Here is an 18,885-nt window from a genome sequence, read left to right as displayed (position 1 = left end):
TAGTGCTGTGCTTCTGTTAGCATGTTTGGATTTGTAAAGTATAGCATTTTCATGTTATATTAAATGTTGCATTGTTTTTGGCTGTAAGGGTTTTGAATGCTAGCATTTCCTTTGTTTTTGGTTTTATTTGTTCAATTTGCAGATGAAACATGTATAAAATATGGAGTAAATGTGTCATGTTTGAAAGTTATAAAGAATTTGGATTGACACTGACAAAAATGCTGGGCTGGGTTTGGGTCAAGTGATTAGGTTTCTTAATATCTTATCCAAAGTTGAAATAAAACAAGCCAGCAAATGTATAGTTTCTCCACTGCATTTGTATTAAATGCTTCACATATCAAATGGAAACCATAAAATATACTTTATATAAATTATACCCTTTTATGGGGTCTTAAGCTAACTAGCCAAACCCAAAGCATCCAGTTGTTTGGTAGATTTGCGTTCAGATGTTTAGTACTTCAGGGTTAATGGAAAGATGGCCTTTTTTCTTCAACACATCACTTTATCTGTTTAGCATCTCTCTCTTCGGCTTTATATTTGCCTCGAGTCTTTCTCTCTTATTTTTACCAGTCTTCCCTCAAAATGGACGTGAGCTGTAATTAACTGTTATTTGGGATTGATTGCAGAGAGCTTACCATTGACTAGCTGCATTATGGAGTCCCTTCAAAGTAGGATTCCAGCCCTGCCAATACACTGAGTTTATTTCAGCACAGGATCAATAGTGAACGTATTAAAAGCTTTATTTGGACTTTGTTGGCAGTAGACATGCTGTTGTTCCTCAGCGCCAGTTCTTGGGCCTCTGTACCCTCATTTCACCTTTTGACAAAATGGCATCAATTTTAATTGCATTTTATTATAATGTTTTGTTTTATTGTCATTTATTAAACCACATTTAATGGTTTGATACAAAGCCTTGAAGTCACTTAAAAATGATAGTGTTCAGTTTCTTTGTTATTTGCTTCATGATACTTCAGTGTCAGGAGCCATGGATATTAATTTAGCCTCGTATGCATTTATTATTATTATTATTATTGTTATTATTATGATTATTATTATTATTATGTTGACTCTCAAAGTACCAGGAGCTGCAGATGGACTTTTTATAAATCACCAAGGACCACCATTTCAGCTTAGAAAATGTTCTTTGGTGTTCAAAAACACATGCACAGCAAAATTGAGTAAAAATCCTGGTTTTACAATGTTTTAGAGTGAAGCGTTGTCTTATAGTGTTTAACTCGCATTAATAGAGTATCATCTGACTGGTGTAATTATTGAAAGCTTGACCTTATTAACACTGGTAGTTCGACATGTATACATCTGAAACATTTTATGTGGTGTGCGCTTCTGTCAGCTAAAACTCTTCTCATAGACGCTATTTTATTTCAGTCACCATGAATAGCAATGAACCGAACCATGTGTTTTAATCAGGATTATGGGAAACCATTATTAACTGGAGAATATCAAAAGGTAAATAATGTATTTAATAAAGTTATGTCTTATTTTTTCTTTACTTAGTTGAGAAGCACTTGTCATAAGCATGTGAAAATGGATTCAATATGGACTTTACGTTGAATTAGTTTAATTAAAATGACTAACAAAGCTATATGTTTTAGGTTGGTAGAGTTAATTTATTTCTATTACTCATTTGTACATTTCATATATTAAATTTGTGTATGGTTAGTTTTAAGGACTGGTCACAATAATATCCACCTGCTGGTGTTTTTTTTTTTTTTTATGAGCCATTTGCTTCACAAACCATGACTTCACACATCCAGACAGATGAGCTACTCATTAACTGCAAACATAGATGACAAGTTTGCTTTAATCTTATTTGCAGCATGTAATTTATAGTCCCGTAGATTTAAAGCAAGATTTTCTTAACATGCTGGCCCAAATAACGTTAACGTCTTCCACAGACACCATTTTCCCAAGTTCGGGCTGAGGAGCAGACAGGAAGAGAGGGTGCTCGCTGCAGAGCCATTTGAGAAGAGCTGAGCTCCAGCGAGGGGGAGCATGAGCTGTCGCTCCTCCTCCTGTAAGCTGTTTTAATGCGTAAACCCCACCCCTAACCCTACCCCCAGAGACATCACTCGTAGAAGAAGTGCAAAAAAGGTGGAGCTCAAGCTTAAGCTCCCCCTCTCTGGAGCTCAGCTCTCCTCAAATGGCTCTGCAGCGAGCACCACTTGGACAGGAAGGCCAATGTAATGATTTCATAACCTGGAAAAACACAAAAGGGAAGTTATTTCATACAGTCAAGCAGTCCATAAATCGAAATGCTTAACGTTAGATAAATCGTTGCATAAAATCGGTTTTAACTGCCTGTTAGAAAAAGTATTCGATGTGGTTATGAGCTCTTTGAGATGAGCATGTTTAGTTATTAATTTGTATATACCAGCCATTTTTAGACAAGGTCAATTTAGAAAATCGTGTGTGTGTATGTGAGTGCTATTCAATTAGTTTGTCATGGGGGCTGGTTCATGAAAAGCATCCCAAACGAAGGGCTGGAGAGATATGACTTGCTATATGATGTGATGACACAACTGCATATAAGAGCCCATATGCTATATTTTTCCTTAAGACACCCACGTTGGCTTTTCCTACATTGAATTGTTAATATATTGTATTTTGAAACTACATAATATTAGTTCATTGTACAATAGACTATTTTTTTTCTTCAAACATTCAAATGTAAGTAGCTATTTAGATTAACTGTTGTTATCATCTGCGGATATGCATACATAATCATTTTACTAATAATTCGTCTAACATATCTTTTGTTTACATTGCACTAAAAGGCATGCACAACTCTCACTGTGAGATGTTTTTTACTGCATGCATACTGCTTGTTCTGCTTGTGTGCACATATTGTCATATATTTTTACATTAGAAATGACAAACTTGCAAGCGGAAAAGACATGATATGAGAATGGTCACTGCTATTAATCCAGTGTGTGTGCATATTAGCTTCAGTGTACATACTTGAAACTTTAAACTACACAGTTGGCAACTTGGCATAACTTTTATTTGCAGCAGTTTCTTTTGCTCCATGCAACAGACATGCAGCTTAGAGAAGCCTTTACGATTAATTAACTGTGACAAATTAAAGCGCAGTTAATAGTGAAATCGGCTAATTGTTGCATCCCTATTGAAGATATTAATGCATAGTACAAAAGACCTTTTCTTCAAACATATCCAAATGTTTTTGCCACTCGCTTATGGTGACTCGGGCTCTGCACAGCCTTCTGCAGATCATGCTGTATTAAACAGACGCACGTCACTTCATAACTATAGTGGCCGTTTTTCGACAGAACTAAATTTATTTTTGATTTCTTTGGTCACACAAAATTGCTGCGCAAGCACTTCGTTATTACATGAGATGACAGTAAATTACCTGCAAATTTTCGTATTTAGTGAACAATCCATGTGAATATTGTTGTGTTTTGACATTAGTGTTGACGTGGTTTCTAGTGTTAAAGTTTACTTGATTAATTGGTTAAAAATATGTTTTTGGAGCTAGAAACTTCACCTTAAAATGACAAAACTATGAGGACACCTGTACAGAATTGTGCACTTGACACAAATGTGCTGTGCTGTCGAGTGGAAAAGCTCATCTGAAAAGAGAACAACGGGACTAGAATGAATACAATTTGGGTTTACAATCACAATCACAGAATATTTTCACTTGTTTGTAAATGGTTGTATTTAGTACCCTAAATTGTGGGGCTGTTTTAAAAATAGCCCAAACATTCATTTGTCCAAACTTGAGTTGAAACAAACCAGTGATTTCAATGAAATAACTTACGCTTATAATATTTAGAATTTAGTTGAAAACTGGGCATATTTTCTGCCCCACATTTGTAATCAGCTTTCCTTTTAGCAAGTAGAAAAAACAAAAACAAAGCATTTAGTCCTTTGACCTGCAAACCTCTCCAAACTGAATCAAGGCTTTTGAATGAGCTACTTCTGTCAGGTATACACAGCTGAAGTAGGTTCTTGTCTACCAAGCCAAGTAGTTGGAAAATTACATTCACTTCTCAAGCCTCTTCACACTTTTCATATCAGCGTTCTCTAAAGTTTTTTGCAGCCCTCGAGTGTTTGGTTGATGGCCATCATAATCTCATGCTGTCAAAAACCCGAATGTCATTCTATCAGGCTGAGACCTTACAATTTGTGCTGTTCCTTTGGGCTTTTATAGGTCACTAAATGGTGTTTGTAACTCTTTGGAAAAAAAAGTTTTGTTTTAAAAGTTATACTGTACTCTGAATTTATATTTTAGAGTGAGGCAGCATATTAAGCAGTTAACAATGTAGGGTGCAGCTTTATCCAATTGGGAAGAGTGGACAATGTGGACATATACCATTTTTGAAGGGCTCTTCCTTAATGCCCTAAACAAAATCAGAAAAACACTGTACTTTGGCACCAGCTTGCAATCTTTGGCACTTTGGCACAATCTGCATCCCAAATTAAACATGCACAAAGATTCACGAAAGTGAAAAATGTTATCCCTTATAAAAAAAATCCTTCATTCTGAAAAGCCCTTTATAGTGGCCAGTTCGGGCCACTTCGATTTGGAATAACTTTTTAAATTGGGAGTTTTGATTGTCCTAACTCTGAAGTGCTCTTCGAAGATGGTGATATTTAGTTTTGAATGCAGAGGCCTTGATGTCAGACCTGATACAGTGCTCATTCAGTAAAGGCACAGCTGAACAGATGTGTTTTCAGGTGTGGACAGGTGTGATGTGCTCTAATTTTCTAGCAGAAGCATTCTGGATGAGCAATTGTCTGACTGTATTTTTGGTACACTTTCTCGTTCTTCTACTCCTGATCCTGTGGAGTAGCAGCACTGTTTTATAAAATACATTTCAGGGTTGTGCAGCTTTTTGCCATGTAATGAAACCCACAACATAATAAAGCATATTTGGTGTTTTCCTGTTTTCTATAAAATCAAACCGGAATTTGAAGGAGTGTGACCTCATTAGCAGGGCCACACAGGACACGCCCTGTGGGATAATACAAGTACATAATACAAAAGATTTTCTAGTGGTTGTTGGAAATTTTAATGAAAAAAAATCTTACATATTGTGCCTTTAGGCCAAAATACTTCAAATTTGACACTTAAAAAATGACTCTAAAACAAAATATGTAACAGTCCCTTTTCAGCATACTTTTGATGAATTAAACTTTTACTTATGACCTAACATATAGCCTATATATTCACTAAATAAATAAATAAATAAATAAATAAACCTCAGTTTGGAAAAAAACATCCAGCTGTGACTCTGTGAAACATGACGAAAGCATAATGAGACCGACTTCTCATCAACAAACTGACTTTGTGTACTTCTTTTTCTCGTTCTCGCACACATACACGCAGTCACACACGGGTTGTCTCTCTGATGAGATATCATTTTGTCATTTACCATGCTGCGCAACAAGATGTATCTCCTCCACTAATGCATCAGCGACAGCAGCAGTTCTGTCCTTGTCTGCTCTCCCTCAAGGCTACAGCGGGCGAGGGTTGGCGGCGGAGGAGGCGAATGTGGCCGCTGCTGCACTATAAATGACTGCGCTCTTTCTCACTGTCAGACCGCCTTTACACACGCGTACGTGTTGCTCTCTCTCTCTCTCTCTCTCTCTCTCTCTCTCTCTCTCTCTCTCTCTCTCTCTCTCTCTCTCTCTCTCTCTCTCATTAACTCATGGTTTAATGTATAAGAAAAGGTATGTTTGTCAATTGCTTCATTTTATAGAACAAGCAAAAAAAAAAAAAAAAAAAAATAGATGTGTAGTATGAGAAGAAATATTGATGGAGAAGTTTTATTTTTTTTGTAGCTGAATTAGCTAAAACACTTTTTGATGTATAAAAATATTTCCTAAATATTTAGAATAAAGAAATATGACATTTATTTTTAAAATACAAATTTATTACATCCTTTATTATTTGAAAAAAAGCTGTAAATTAAAAAGTTGTAGCCAACTGTAATTTATTAGGCAAATTACAAACTGATCAGCACATTCAACTTTCCTCTGTCAGAATTTGGCCATTTGAATAATAAAAATGTAAAAATTATAATGATAACTAAGAGCTTCACAAAGTTTCTAGCCTCTCTTGTAAAAGTGCTGCACACATTTTTATTGGTCATCTTTTTGTTTACAAATAAGGTCCAAGATTTGTACAATAAAAGTTACTTATCAAATGTTTTTTTAAAAAAACATAAAGGAGTTTTTTGTGAAAGTATTTAGAAAAAAATGTAAGCTCTCTTTCTGAGGTCTGAGACGATAGTGTCGCTTCATTCAGTATTATTGTATACGTCATGTTTAATTAGTTTTTATGAAGCAAAGAGAGAAGTTAAATTAAATTAAAGAATGATTAAGATGTATCTGCTCACTCATCATATATACACACTCATATATTTTAAAATTGTACTTTTGCAAAAAAGTTTTATTGGCATCCAATTTTTAATTTCTGTAGATGAAATAATATCGACTTTGTTTATTTTTATTTAAAAAGTAATAAATATGTTAATAAATATGTTAATAAAAAAAAAAAAAAATATATATATATATATATAATATATATATATATATATATATATATATATATATATATATATATATATATATATATATATATATATATATATATATATATATATATATATATATATATATAACATATAGGCTACTTTTAGCAAAAAATATATTATTTAATAATTAACTTTAATATAAGATGCTGAAATAAGATTTGGTTCCCCTTGAAACATTTTTGTTTTGCTATTTGCAAATGTGTTGTAAGAATGCAGTATTTTCTTGAATTGTGTTGTGAGAATTTGCAGCACATTTGCTGTCAAACCAATGAACATCTTTTCTTAATTTGCTGGTGTTTTTTTATAGTTGCATGTGTTTTCTTAAATTGCAGCATGTGCTGATAGTAATATATTTTTTTTAATAAAAAAAAGTCTTTTTTTATAATTAATTTAAAAATTAGAATAAATATACTGAAAGATGGACTTATATATGGTTGAAGCTAAATGTTGGGTTAAACAGTGTATTTTAAATTTATTTGAAAAAATTGACTAAACGTTGAGTTTGTCCACGTTTTTGACCTAATATTGGATTGACAGCCCAGCATTTTAAGGATGGATTTATGGATGGATGGATAGATGGATAGTTTTTAAAATATTTGTTAAAGATTTAATACTTTTAAAATCATAATTGTATTATTTATTATGAATCCTATCAATTTCTATTTTAATTAATATCGCAATACTTCTACAACAAAAACTGGTAACACTTTACAATAAGGTTCATTAGTTAATGCATTTACTAACATGAACTAATCATGAACAACACCTGTACAGCATTTATTAATCATAATTGAACATTTACTAATGCATTATTAACATTCAAGTCCATGATTGTTAACATTAGTTAATGCACCATGAGTTAACATGAACTAACAATGAACAACTGTATTTTCATTAACTAACGTTAACTAACATGAACAAATACAGTAGTAAATGTATTGTTCATTGTTTGTTCATGTTAGTAAATGCACTAATTAACATTAATTAATGAACCTTATTGTAAAGTGTGACCCAAAAACTACTACTTTTACTATTAATAAATTGCTACAACCTATCAAAATTGTGCAAATATGCTTATGCTGTGTTTCTTTACAATAAATGCTATGTGTCTGATATTTTGTAACATACTCCATGACATTAATTCATTTTTAAGCGTGGCTGAAGCATCCACATAGTTTTTCTGCCATATCCTGCAGGTAGCCTGAAGGACTTTATATCTGCAAACTCAGCTGGAAAAAATACCTGCAACACACATACATAGAGGATTTTTGCTAATGCCAGCCATCTTGATATTTAATGATATGGTAGGTTATTTTCTGACTTTGGAGGGTCAGGTCAACTCATTAATGAGCATGGAAGGAAGGGTCCCACGCAAACGCTTAATTTTTACAGACCTGAACTCAAAAGCAACCCAATTATTTCCCTTAGAGCATCGCCACATTTGAAAAATCCCAAAAGTATTCAAAAGACCCCATTAGTTTTCCAAGCTTTTTACTTTTCACAACACGCTGCAGATTTGTTTTACCCGTCCACACACAAGGCAGAACTAAACATGGATCAATTTGTACTTTGCAAAAAAGTTGCATCACCAAACAAAATGTATTTTTTAAATTTTCTTACAAAAATCTTGAGTTTTATTAAGTGTAACTATTAAAAAGCAAACAAAATAAAAACACACATTGCTAAATAGAATGAATAAATGCTATGTCGAACCTGTAATGGTTCTCCAGTGGTTCTTTTGGGAGGTTAAGATGCTATATGGCACTACTGCATAGGTGCTATATATGTATAACTTAAAGTGGTTCTTTGGCTTGTAATCATTTCAGTGATATTTAACATCTTTTTTAAAAGAGGGTTTATAGTGCTTTGTAGCAACCTAACCAGCCCAAATAACTTCTGAAGAACCATTAACGATTCTTTATAGGTTTATTATTGCACTTCCTCATGATTGAAGTCAAAGGACCTGGATAAATGCTAAAAAATACGATTTTAGATTTTTAATATATATATATATATTTTTTATAATACTATGTGCAAAGTAAGTTGTTAAAAGAGATGACATTTAACTAAATGTTATTTTTAAACATATATGATTATAAAAAAATAAAATTGAGAAAAAAAATAAAATAAAAGTATTACAGAAAACATAAAAATAATTATTACATTTTAATTGTGTATAATACTTTTCATATTATTTACATAATCTTTCTAATGAATGCATTTTGTGATTTTTATGTTTTATAATTCATTTGATATTTTTAGTTTTAATTTAGCTATTTATTTATTTATTTAGAGAAATCTGTAAAGTGGTTCCTCATTATTCACAGGAGTTACGTTTTAAAAATAACCCTCAAAAGGCGAATTCGTTAAAGTAGATCCGCCACAATCACATGTTATTTATAATGAAACTATTCAGATGGTGCTCTGTGGCGTGGGAGAAATAAAAATCAATGTCACCAATTTTCGGCATTGGTTTGTGTGTACACTGATTGGTTTTTAAAATGCATGGTGCTGTGTGGCGAATCCAGTGTGCGACTCCCTTTACGATGGTCTTGCTGTGGAAAATTACAACTCTTTTGCATCCTTGTTGAACCCAAGACTGTGATTGAAGATTTTTGCTAATTTGGCTAGCTGAACGCATTCTGTCCTGTGAATGAGACACAGAAGATTGATTGACAATGGGCTACAGCCAATCAGAAGACAATAACACAAAAAACACTAAAGAACACAAAAAAAACACTAAAGAATGCAAAAAATAAATAAATAAAATAATCCGAAACTGTGAGGCTGCAAAAGGTGAACGACGTTATAGCGATAGACCGCTGTATATGAGCTATTTTTATTATGTATTTTAATATTTAATATTATTATTTATTACACTGTCGAGAATACTTTACTTTATTCTGATTGGTCAGTTGCTACATTCCAAGGTATGATTTTCCCAGAAAACAACTGCTGATCACAGGCTCATCCGATAACTTAAAAACTTTCAATTATGTACACTCTCAGAATTAAAGGTACAAGGCCTGTCACTGGGGTGGTACCTTTTTAAAAGTTGCATATTTGTACTTAAAGGGTCCTTATTAATACCTCAGGGGTCCATATTAGTACCTAAAAAGTACAAAAAATGTGCCTCTGGAAATTTTAAGTACTAATGTAGTCCTTTGAGGTACCAACATATACCCTTTAGGTACAAATATGTACCTTTCGAAAAGGTACCACCCCTGTGACAGCTCGTGTACCTTTATTTCTGAGAGTGTACCCATATATCACACAGCTGTTTTGACTGATTGATGCCAACTTGTGACTGAATAATACATATGTATATGCTCCATTCTCAGTTTCTGCATTGCATTTTTGGGTAACACTTTATAATAACTACACAATATGAATCATTTATTAAGCATTAGCAAATAGTGAATTCATTATCTGTTAAGTATTAACTCTACATTAATAAACATTAGTAAGCAGTTTATAACTGCAGCTATTAATGCTGTATTCTCGACTTACAACCACGTGTATAATGTGCTTAATAATTGTACTTTCATACTTTGTTAATGATTTATTTTTCATTACTAAATAAAGTATTGCATTATTTACAAACCAGTTGTTTAAGCATAGTTGGTGTTTTTTTAAGATCATTCAGAATGAGTTAGTAAATGATTAATAAACTATTGAAATCAACATTTATATATCTTATTATTTAGGCATATATTTATAGTTGACTAATGTGTTAATAAATGCTTTAATAACTCAACTTCATCCAGTTTTGTGACCTAATCTAAAGTGAGGACTATTCTTGCTTTATAAATGCCTTATAAATGACAATTAAAGAGTCAGTTAAATTCTAAAAAGGAAAGAAGTACATAAACAACATTATTCATTTCTATTCATTTGAAGATACACAAATCAAACTGTATCAAATGAAAAGTAAATCTGTGCAACCTGATCTAAAATAAAATGACTGTACAGTTTAAACATTGCATCTTTTTATATTGTTAAATTATTATATTATTGTTGTTTTATACAATTTTATGTTGTATTTTGACACTCCTGTTTTTCAGCAATGTTTAATATTTACAATAATTTGACTTTTTAGATAAGATTGCAATGATTATTGTTCATTTAATACCAAACCTTTAATTATCATTTATAAGGGATTTATAAAGCATAAATAGTCCTCACTTTAGATTAGGTCACAAAACTGCATGAAGTTGAGCTAATAAAGCAATTATTAACATAAATAGTAACCATTAACATATACCTGAATAATAAGATGTATAAACCTTGATTTCAATACTTTATTAATCATTTAATAACTCATTCTGAATTATGTTAACAATCTCCAACTACTCTTAAATACAGCTGGTTTGTAAATAATGCAACACTTCATTTAGTAATGAAAAATAAATCATTAACAAAGTATGAAAGTACAATTATTAAGCACATTATACATGTGGTTGTAAGTCAAGAATACAGAATTTGTAGCTGCAGTTGTAAACTGCTTACTAACTTTTATTAATGTAGAGTTAATGCTCAACAAATAATGAATTCACTAGATACTAATGCTTAATAAATGGTTTATAGTGTGTAGTTATTATAAAGTGTTACCCATTTTTGTTGACTTTAGAGAAAACTCTTTTTAAAAGTGCAGAGCGACATGTGTTTTATGATGCTAGGTAACCACATTGAGTCCCACTTTATATTAAGTGTCCCTAACTACTATGTACTTACATAAAAAAATAAATACAATGTACTTACTGTGTTTATGATGTATTTGAGAACACTTGTGGTGCTTTTGAGTTGGGATAGAGGTTTGGTTATGGACAGATTTGGTGGTATGGGTAGGTTTAAGGGTGGGTTAAGGTGTAAGGGATGGTCAACAGTGTATTTACAAATGTAATTACAAAAGTTAATTACAGATGTAGTTACATACAGGTATTTAATCAAGCATAAGTACACTGTAAATACATGTATTTACACAATAAGTACATTGTAACAAACTATTAATTTCTATGCAAGTACATATTAGTTAAGGCCACTTAATATAAAGTGGGACCGCACATTGTATTAATGATCTTGATGCTCTGGCATTTTTTCTGCATAGAATTTCTCATTGCTTTGTCAAAACTTGAGGCACAGTATGCAAGCTCACATGGGTGAAAAAACACAATGAAAACACTTGATGCCAAAAGAAAACCATTTTTAAATAACACCTCTCACCAAAAAAAAAATAATAATAAAATAAAAAATGCATTCAGTGTGATCGGCCTTAGCAGCCATTCATCACTCAAACATATTTGAACACTGTAAAAACACAATCACAGTTGTGTGTCTGTTTTGTGTCTAATTTTCATGTAGCCCTGCAATTTACGTCAGGATGCTGATAAGTCTGTTGGGCTTTATTCTGCAATATCAACATTCTGGATACTTAAAACCAACCCAGTTATTTCCCTTAAAGCATCTATGCATTTGTGGAGGCCTAAAAGTATTCAAAAGATCCCATTACTTCTCCAAGCTTCTTTACTTTTCACAAAACGGTGCAGATTTGTTTTACCCGTCTACACTGTCTGAAGAAAAGAAATGTTTTTGGCAGGCGGAACTGAACGCGGATCAAGGGTCAAACTAAGAAATATGAACACCTCCTGCTGTACATCTTGAATGCTGAACTTCTTGAGCAAAAGCCATCTTTCCTCAAAAAGACAGAAGGCATACATTATCCCGCTTACATGGGCTGCATCTCGAGCAACAGAATGACAATCCAAATGTCCCAAGATGCAGATCCCGAATGACAGTATGAGCAATCGCAGTGTCCATACATCACAAAAATCATGGAGATAAATGCTTTATTAAGCGCACATCACATCTGCAGTCATTTTTTAAAGGCCGGCACAGCCACAGCAAGCGAAAGGATTGCCAAAACAGAGAAAGCAAAGACAGAAATTTGTCAGAAGCTTGTGATATCCAGAAGTTTCTTTGAAAAGCTTGTTAATTACAGAATTTTTATGCAGCGAGTTCCTCCGAAAGCTCTCCTCATACTGTCTGAATTTTTAAAGGGTAGCTGTCAGGATGTTCAAGCATTCAGTTTTGACATTTCATTAATGAATCATTATCTATTAATGCATAAATATTAACAGATAGAATGAATTAGTTAAGTCACTGATGTGGATCGAAATCAACTGGGAGGTTACATAATTATGAATGGCGCAGCTTTCAGGAGACTCTTTAGTTGTTGGCTCTTTATTGAATTTCTTTTGTTCTGCTTTGAGTTGAGGAAATTCTTATTTCTTCTTCATGGCTCGGTGGACTTCTCAGTTAGGTGTGATGATTCTGCCGTATAAAAATAGACACAAATGAAACGGCTGTTGAGCACAAAGCTGTGATGCTCATGCAAGGTAGAATAGATAATTTGTTTTCGAAAGAATTGCACAAGAGTTGTTTAACTTGTTTTATAATACCGCCACATTTGGTGCAATTTTTTTTGTGTGTGCAAATTTTGCATATGAGAGACATTGTTGCAATTGTCATTAATATATGATACATACAAACTGTATATTTTTCATACAACAAGGCCTGTTAAGGTTATGTATAAGTTACTAGTCAGTACCTCGAGGATTTTGTTGAGTCCAATGATTCTTGAGATCAAAAAGGAAAACAGTTTATATATATATATAGGATGTCTCAATCAAGTTGTATCAGGTTTATATTTTTTTCTATCTATCTATCTATATATATATATATATATATATATATATATATATATATATATATATATATATATATATATATATATATATATATATATATATATATATATATATATTTTGTCTCAGTCATTTGCTTTTGAGTATCTACCGAAACCTGATCTGATACTTCTATAATGCATAAAAAAAGAATAAAGAAGTGTGAAGAAACAGATCTAGGATGTTTCTTTCTTTCTTTCTTTCTTTCTTTCTTTCTTTCTTTCTTTCTTTCTTTCTTTCTTTCTTTCTTTCTTTTTTTTTTTGTTTAATTCACCTTATTTTAACATTCAACAAGAACAACAGAGCCCTTCTGTGAGGTAGCTTGAACAATCAAGTAATAAATAACATCAATTCTTATCGTTTGGACTTTAGTGAAACAGTAAATATATATAAAAAACTGAATATAAAAATAAATGTCACCTCAACTTAAAATATATATTTATATAAATAAATATAATATATAAAAATATTTTATAAATAAATATTTATATACATACATACATACACAATGTATGGCTTTTTATATACAATGTAATTCTTTATTTTATTTTTTTATTAAAAAAATCTATAGTTAAATTATATATTGATTGCTATTATTAAACTCTTATTAAACATTTTTTAAACTAATAATAAACTTTTATGTTGTGCAGTTGCCTTTCATCTTTTTTTCATGATTTAGTTTATCTAATTATTTAAAAATGTTCTACTTTTTTTTTTATTTACATTTAAAAAAACAACAACACATAATTCTAGTTAAAGTTTTAGGAATTATTGTATCCCATTTAGTTGCTTTTCACCTTTTAAAATCCAACATTTGTAGTTTATTTACTTCAGCTTAGATTTATGTAGTGTTTTTTTATTTATACAAAATCAGTTCATGTCATGTAATTTTTTTTTTTTACCTCTAAAATATTCAATATATCTTTAAGGTTGAAATTATTGGGCAGTGGTGTCCAAACTCGGTCCTGGAGGGCCGGTGTCCTACATGTTTTAGTTACAACCCCAATTAAACACATCTGAACCAGCTGATTAAGCTCTTACTAGATATGCAAGAAACTTTCAGGCAAGTGTGTTGAAGCAAGTTGAAGCTAAACTATGCAGGACACCGGCCCTCCAGGACCGAGTTTGGACATCTTTGTTAAAGGGCAATTTGACCCCCTTAAGTACACTTGATCCCCCCTGAAGGATGACAAAATGTGGGGGTAGTCTGCCCTAAGAATAGTAAAAAAAATGTTTGCACTGATCTGTATATTAACTAACTAAATGGTTAATATAAATACAAATTTGACCGCTGCTATAATGGTTCATACCAATGTAAATGGCAGCAGTCTGAAGCAGTAAAATAGTAAACACAATCTTTTATGATCTTCCATATTAATTCAGGGCTGCAGACTAGTCACTAGTCTGCTAAATTCTCAATTTTATATTAAACATTGTCGTATTTGAGAATCGTATGTGTGTTAAACTAATCCATCAGGTTTTACCATATGTAAAATTCCAAAAACCCCAAGGCCCCCCATAGTTAATGTATAATTCACTTTATGTCTACTAATAAAAGCTATAAAATTACTGTTCCTCTTACATTCTCTTCTGTTAAAACCTTCAACTAGGACTTATTTCCAAGTTGAAGAGTCAGCAGTTCTTCCACTTATATAGAGCTACTAGCACAGCTAATCATTATGCTTGACACCGGCCGTCAGATTCATACGTTAAATTATATGTAACAGAACCAGCATACCAAATGAGAAGCCAGCAAAAATAACACTAATAAGGAAATCATTAAATACTACTCCACTGACCTTTTAAAACGCTGGCTTCTCAACTTCTTTTTCCTAAATCCCTAGGTTATTGACTCGGCAGCTTCCTAAACGTTACTTGTAAAAGTGTGTGGAGGATAGATTTTATAGCAGCCGCCTTCGTCTAACCTTGCCAGAAGGGCTTGACAGGCGGTTAGCATTAACGATCCTCAGAAAGAGATCCTGAGACATTGTGTTTCTTGTCGCCCAGTTTGTGGGCCAGTCACCCTGCCCCGGGCCCATTCAGCCCATATATACGACTGTACTGTAAAACCTGAAGTTCAGAATACTATTTTGGAAACATTTGTGGGAGCCGATTGCCTCAGAACATTTGAGCCAACTTACTTACTTTCAAGTTCATTTTGCACAACTGTACATGTTTATTAATGATCTGGAATGGCAAACAAGCATCACTCATTATTACCAAAGATATAGATATACAAAAAGTTAGTCTTTCAAAGGGTTTTAGACTTTAAAATGCACATACGTACTAGTAAAACAACATGTATGCTTTGTAAAATACAAGCTAATGTCTATGGAGATGGTAATTCGATAAAAGACACAATTTTAAAGTCACTAGATTGTTACTCTTCCTGTAAAACGGCCACTTCCATGTGTTTCGGGAGAAACTGGTGAATTAACATGTTGTAAATCTAGCAGCACTCATCATACACTGCCTGACAAAAGTCTTGTCGTTAATCCCAGTTTAATAACTTGACTTCTAGTTTGGAAAAAAAGTGACCGAAGGTAGATTTTTACATTGAATTATCTGTTGATCTGCACCCCAGTCATCACAAATACTGCAGAAGACCTATTGGAACCCTCATGGACCCAAGATTCTCATAGAAATCAGTCAAGTTTGGTGAAGGAAAAATCATGGTTTGTGGTTACAATCAGTATGGAAGATGCGAGAGATCTTCAGACTGGATTACAACACCAACAGCCTGAGGTATCCAGACATTTGTCCTGCCCATTACATTACAAACCACAGGAGAGGGAAAATTCTTCAGCAGGATAGCTCATACTTCAGCCTCCACATCAAAGTTCCTGAGAGCAAAGAAGGTCAAGATGCTCCAGGATTGGCCAGCCCAGTCACCAGACATGAACATTATTGTTCATGACTGGGGTAAGATGGAGGAGGCATTGAAAATGAATCTTGATGAACTCTTGGAGTCAGCAGGAGCATTTAAAACTCCTGTGATATGGCCAACAGTTATAAACAGTTTTGAGTAACTTCTGCTGCATGTGCATCCAAGAGATACTGACTTTTTTTGCAGACGATAAGTCTGATAAGGACATAAGTGAAGAGAAGTAAACAGTGCATGTTCGACACATACATTCTATGTTATCTGCTACCAGGCCCGAGCAGAGACTGTCCAAAAGGCATGTGCAGGATAAATATTTTGAAGAGCGGTGGTGGAATCTGCAGAGTGGATGCGCGCGTACTGAAGAGCGGTGTTGTCGCGCGCGCGTACTGATCAGCTGTGTTGTCGCGCGTGTACTGAAGGGCGGGATCGAAGGTGTGCCGTGTCGCGGGGGCACTTTTGACCATTTTGGAAGGGCACTTTCTATCCAAGACTAAAAAGGGCATGTGCACTACACAGGTTGAGCCCTATGTGTGCACGTGCCTGTCTGCTACAGTTTAAATATGTCTATTTTTCAAACAAAAACACATTGAATTGCTACAGGCGACCATTATTTGCCCTTGGAGCCATATGAGGTACTTTTTATTATAGATGGATGTGCTTTATTGAATGTGTTTTGGACCAATCAAATAAAAAACAAACCTTGACAGTTGCCATTGTAGAGCTGTAAAAGCCCAACACAATTTTAAAAATTAAACTTTGATTGATTTAAACTGAAAAAGAAACTCCGAGGATGCCTTGGCGATGAGTAAATCATTGGCTCATTTTTGGGTGAACTGACCCTTTAATGGCCAAAAGTAAAACCCTTAAAATATGCAAAAAGTTCCTCCTTCCAGTTAAAATAGCCAATAGTCATTATTTGCAGACTGCTAGTTCTTTGGGGAGGGACCTAATTATTATGTATGTTCGGTATTAAACCATAGGTAGAACAAATTAAGCTACTAATTTGTACAATTTGTTTGCATAAGCGTCATAAAAAAATCCAATCTCTGTTACTGAGTGTTAGTTAGAAATAGCATGTGTTAATATATCAAAGAAACATTCAAGATTTCACACTTAGCTGATGATTGATTATAAAGCTTGTTGGGCATGCTGTCCCGTGAGAGAGCTTATAAGATCCTTGAGCCCGGTGCTCTTTCCCATTTGCAGGCGAGAGGGGAGTTTGAGCTCAGGTAGATCAGGTTCTCGAGAACCAGATTGTGATTGCTTTTAAGAGAAAACTACTTACTAGGAGCATGTCTATGGCGCCGATTTGGATTAGTCAATTTATTTAAGTGAGAGGGGTCTGGCTGCAGACTCGGTGCAGTGCAATCTGAGCTGCATCCAACGTTTTTTTTTTTATGCGCTCACCTAACCCCACCCCTAACCCTACCCATCACAGTGACGTCACTCACTCCATTAAGTGCATTGTGTCTGACATTTGCATCGATGAGTGATGCAATCTCAGCTTGCATCATAAAGGCTGCATACAGATACTATTGATCTAAGTTGCATGTTTTTGGATGGTGGGAGGTAACCAGGGAACTCATGTGAGCATGGGGAGAACATGTAAACTCCGGACAGAAATGTCAGCTGGCTTTGTAAGGACTAGAACCAGTGATGTTCTTGGTGAGGCTACAGTGTTAACCACTGGGATAGGAGGAGTAGTAGGGGTGGTAGGGGGGATTATTCAAAACAAAGATGGCTGTTATATACTGTAGAACTTGGGATATTTATAGTGAATTTGGAATTGTCTGATTAGTGAATCATCAATTGAATAATGCGGGACCAGCCGCAAGCAATCATAAGCATGTGATCCCCTTGAAATTAGTTTATGGATAAACTTCACTTTGTGTAAACATTTGCATGATAATAGTTGTAGATCATGCAGTATACACAATTGCATTTTTTATGCAAATCCTCAGCCAAACCACAGGCTCCACTCCACTATTCATCACAAGGGTAACTCTACAAATTTTAACATTACAGAAACCTCTGTAAATCCCAGCAATAATACAGCCTAATTTTGTCCCCCTCTATTAATCTTGTGCAATAACACACAGGCTAACACTTAATTTCAACACATATTTCTCTTTGCTGTCTGACGCAAACCATGCTGGGAACTGGAAATTTGCTTCTACTCAAAGTTCACTTTTAAAAAAATGGTGTTATGTTATCAATTAAATAAAATAAACTTTTGATATTTGAGTGAAATTATCTAATTTAAATGCACTTAATTTCAGTGTTGGGTGTCTCTGCGTCCTTGATTCTCTTTTTCTTTTTTCCTGTTGGCACCTCAACCATGACAGTCCATAGCATCAATATGCATAGACTATGACAGCGTATGACCCACATGTCACAGTCAATCAGTAACTAACCACTCTAAGATGATAAAGGATATGAGAGAGTGCAGTGCAGATCATTGAGTCATCATATGCAACTCGCAGTCAGAGCCGATAGCAGCACTGCCATTTAAGGGGTTAAATGGGTTTGATTTTGAAAGAGGAAGCTGCCCGTTGACCCTAATTGCATGCGCAGGCTTGATGCATTCGCCCTACGTTTCTCTTCAGTACTGGAGTCCCATATATCAGAGAGATCTCAGTGTATGCTCCTGTGAGAAGGAGGTTATTAGCCAGGT

General features: G+C 33.8%; 1 protein-coding gene across 5 annotated transcripts in view; it reads left to right on the top strand.

Moving 5' to 3' along the window:
• Positions 1 to 18,885, top strand: part of LOC141379815 (uncharacterized) — a 461,403-nt gene that overhangs the window by 288,276 nt on the left and 154,242 nt on the right. The gene's annotated exons all lie outside the window — the stretch shown is intronic.

Source organism: Danio rerio, chromosome 21 (genome assembly GCF_052040795.2).
Source record: "Danio rerio strain M-AB ecotype USA chromosome 21, GRCz13ab, whole genome shotgun sequence".
Taxonomy (NCBI): Eukaryota; Metazoa; Chordata; class Actinopteri; order Cypriniformes; family Danionidae; genus Danio; species Danio rerio.
This window is presented reverse-complemented; position numbering and strand designations above follow the sequence as displayed.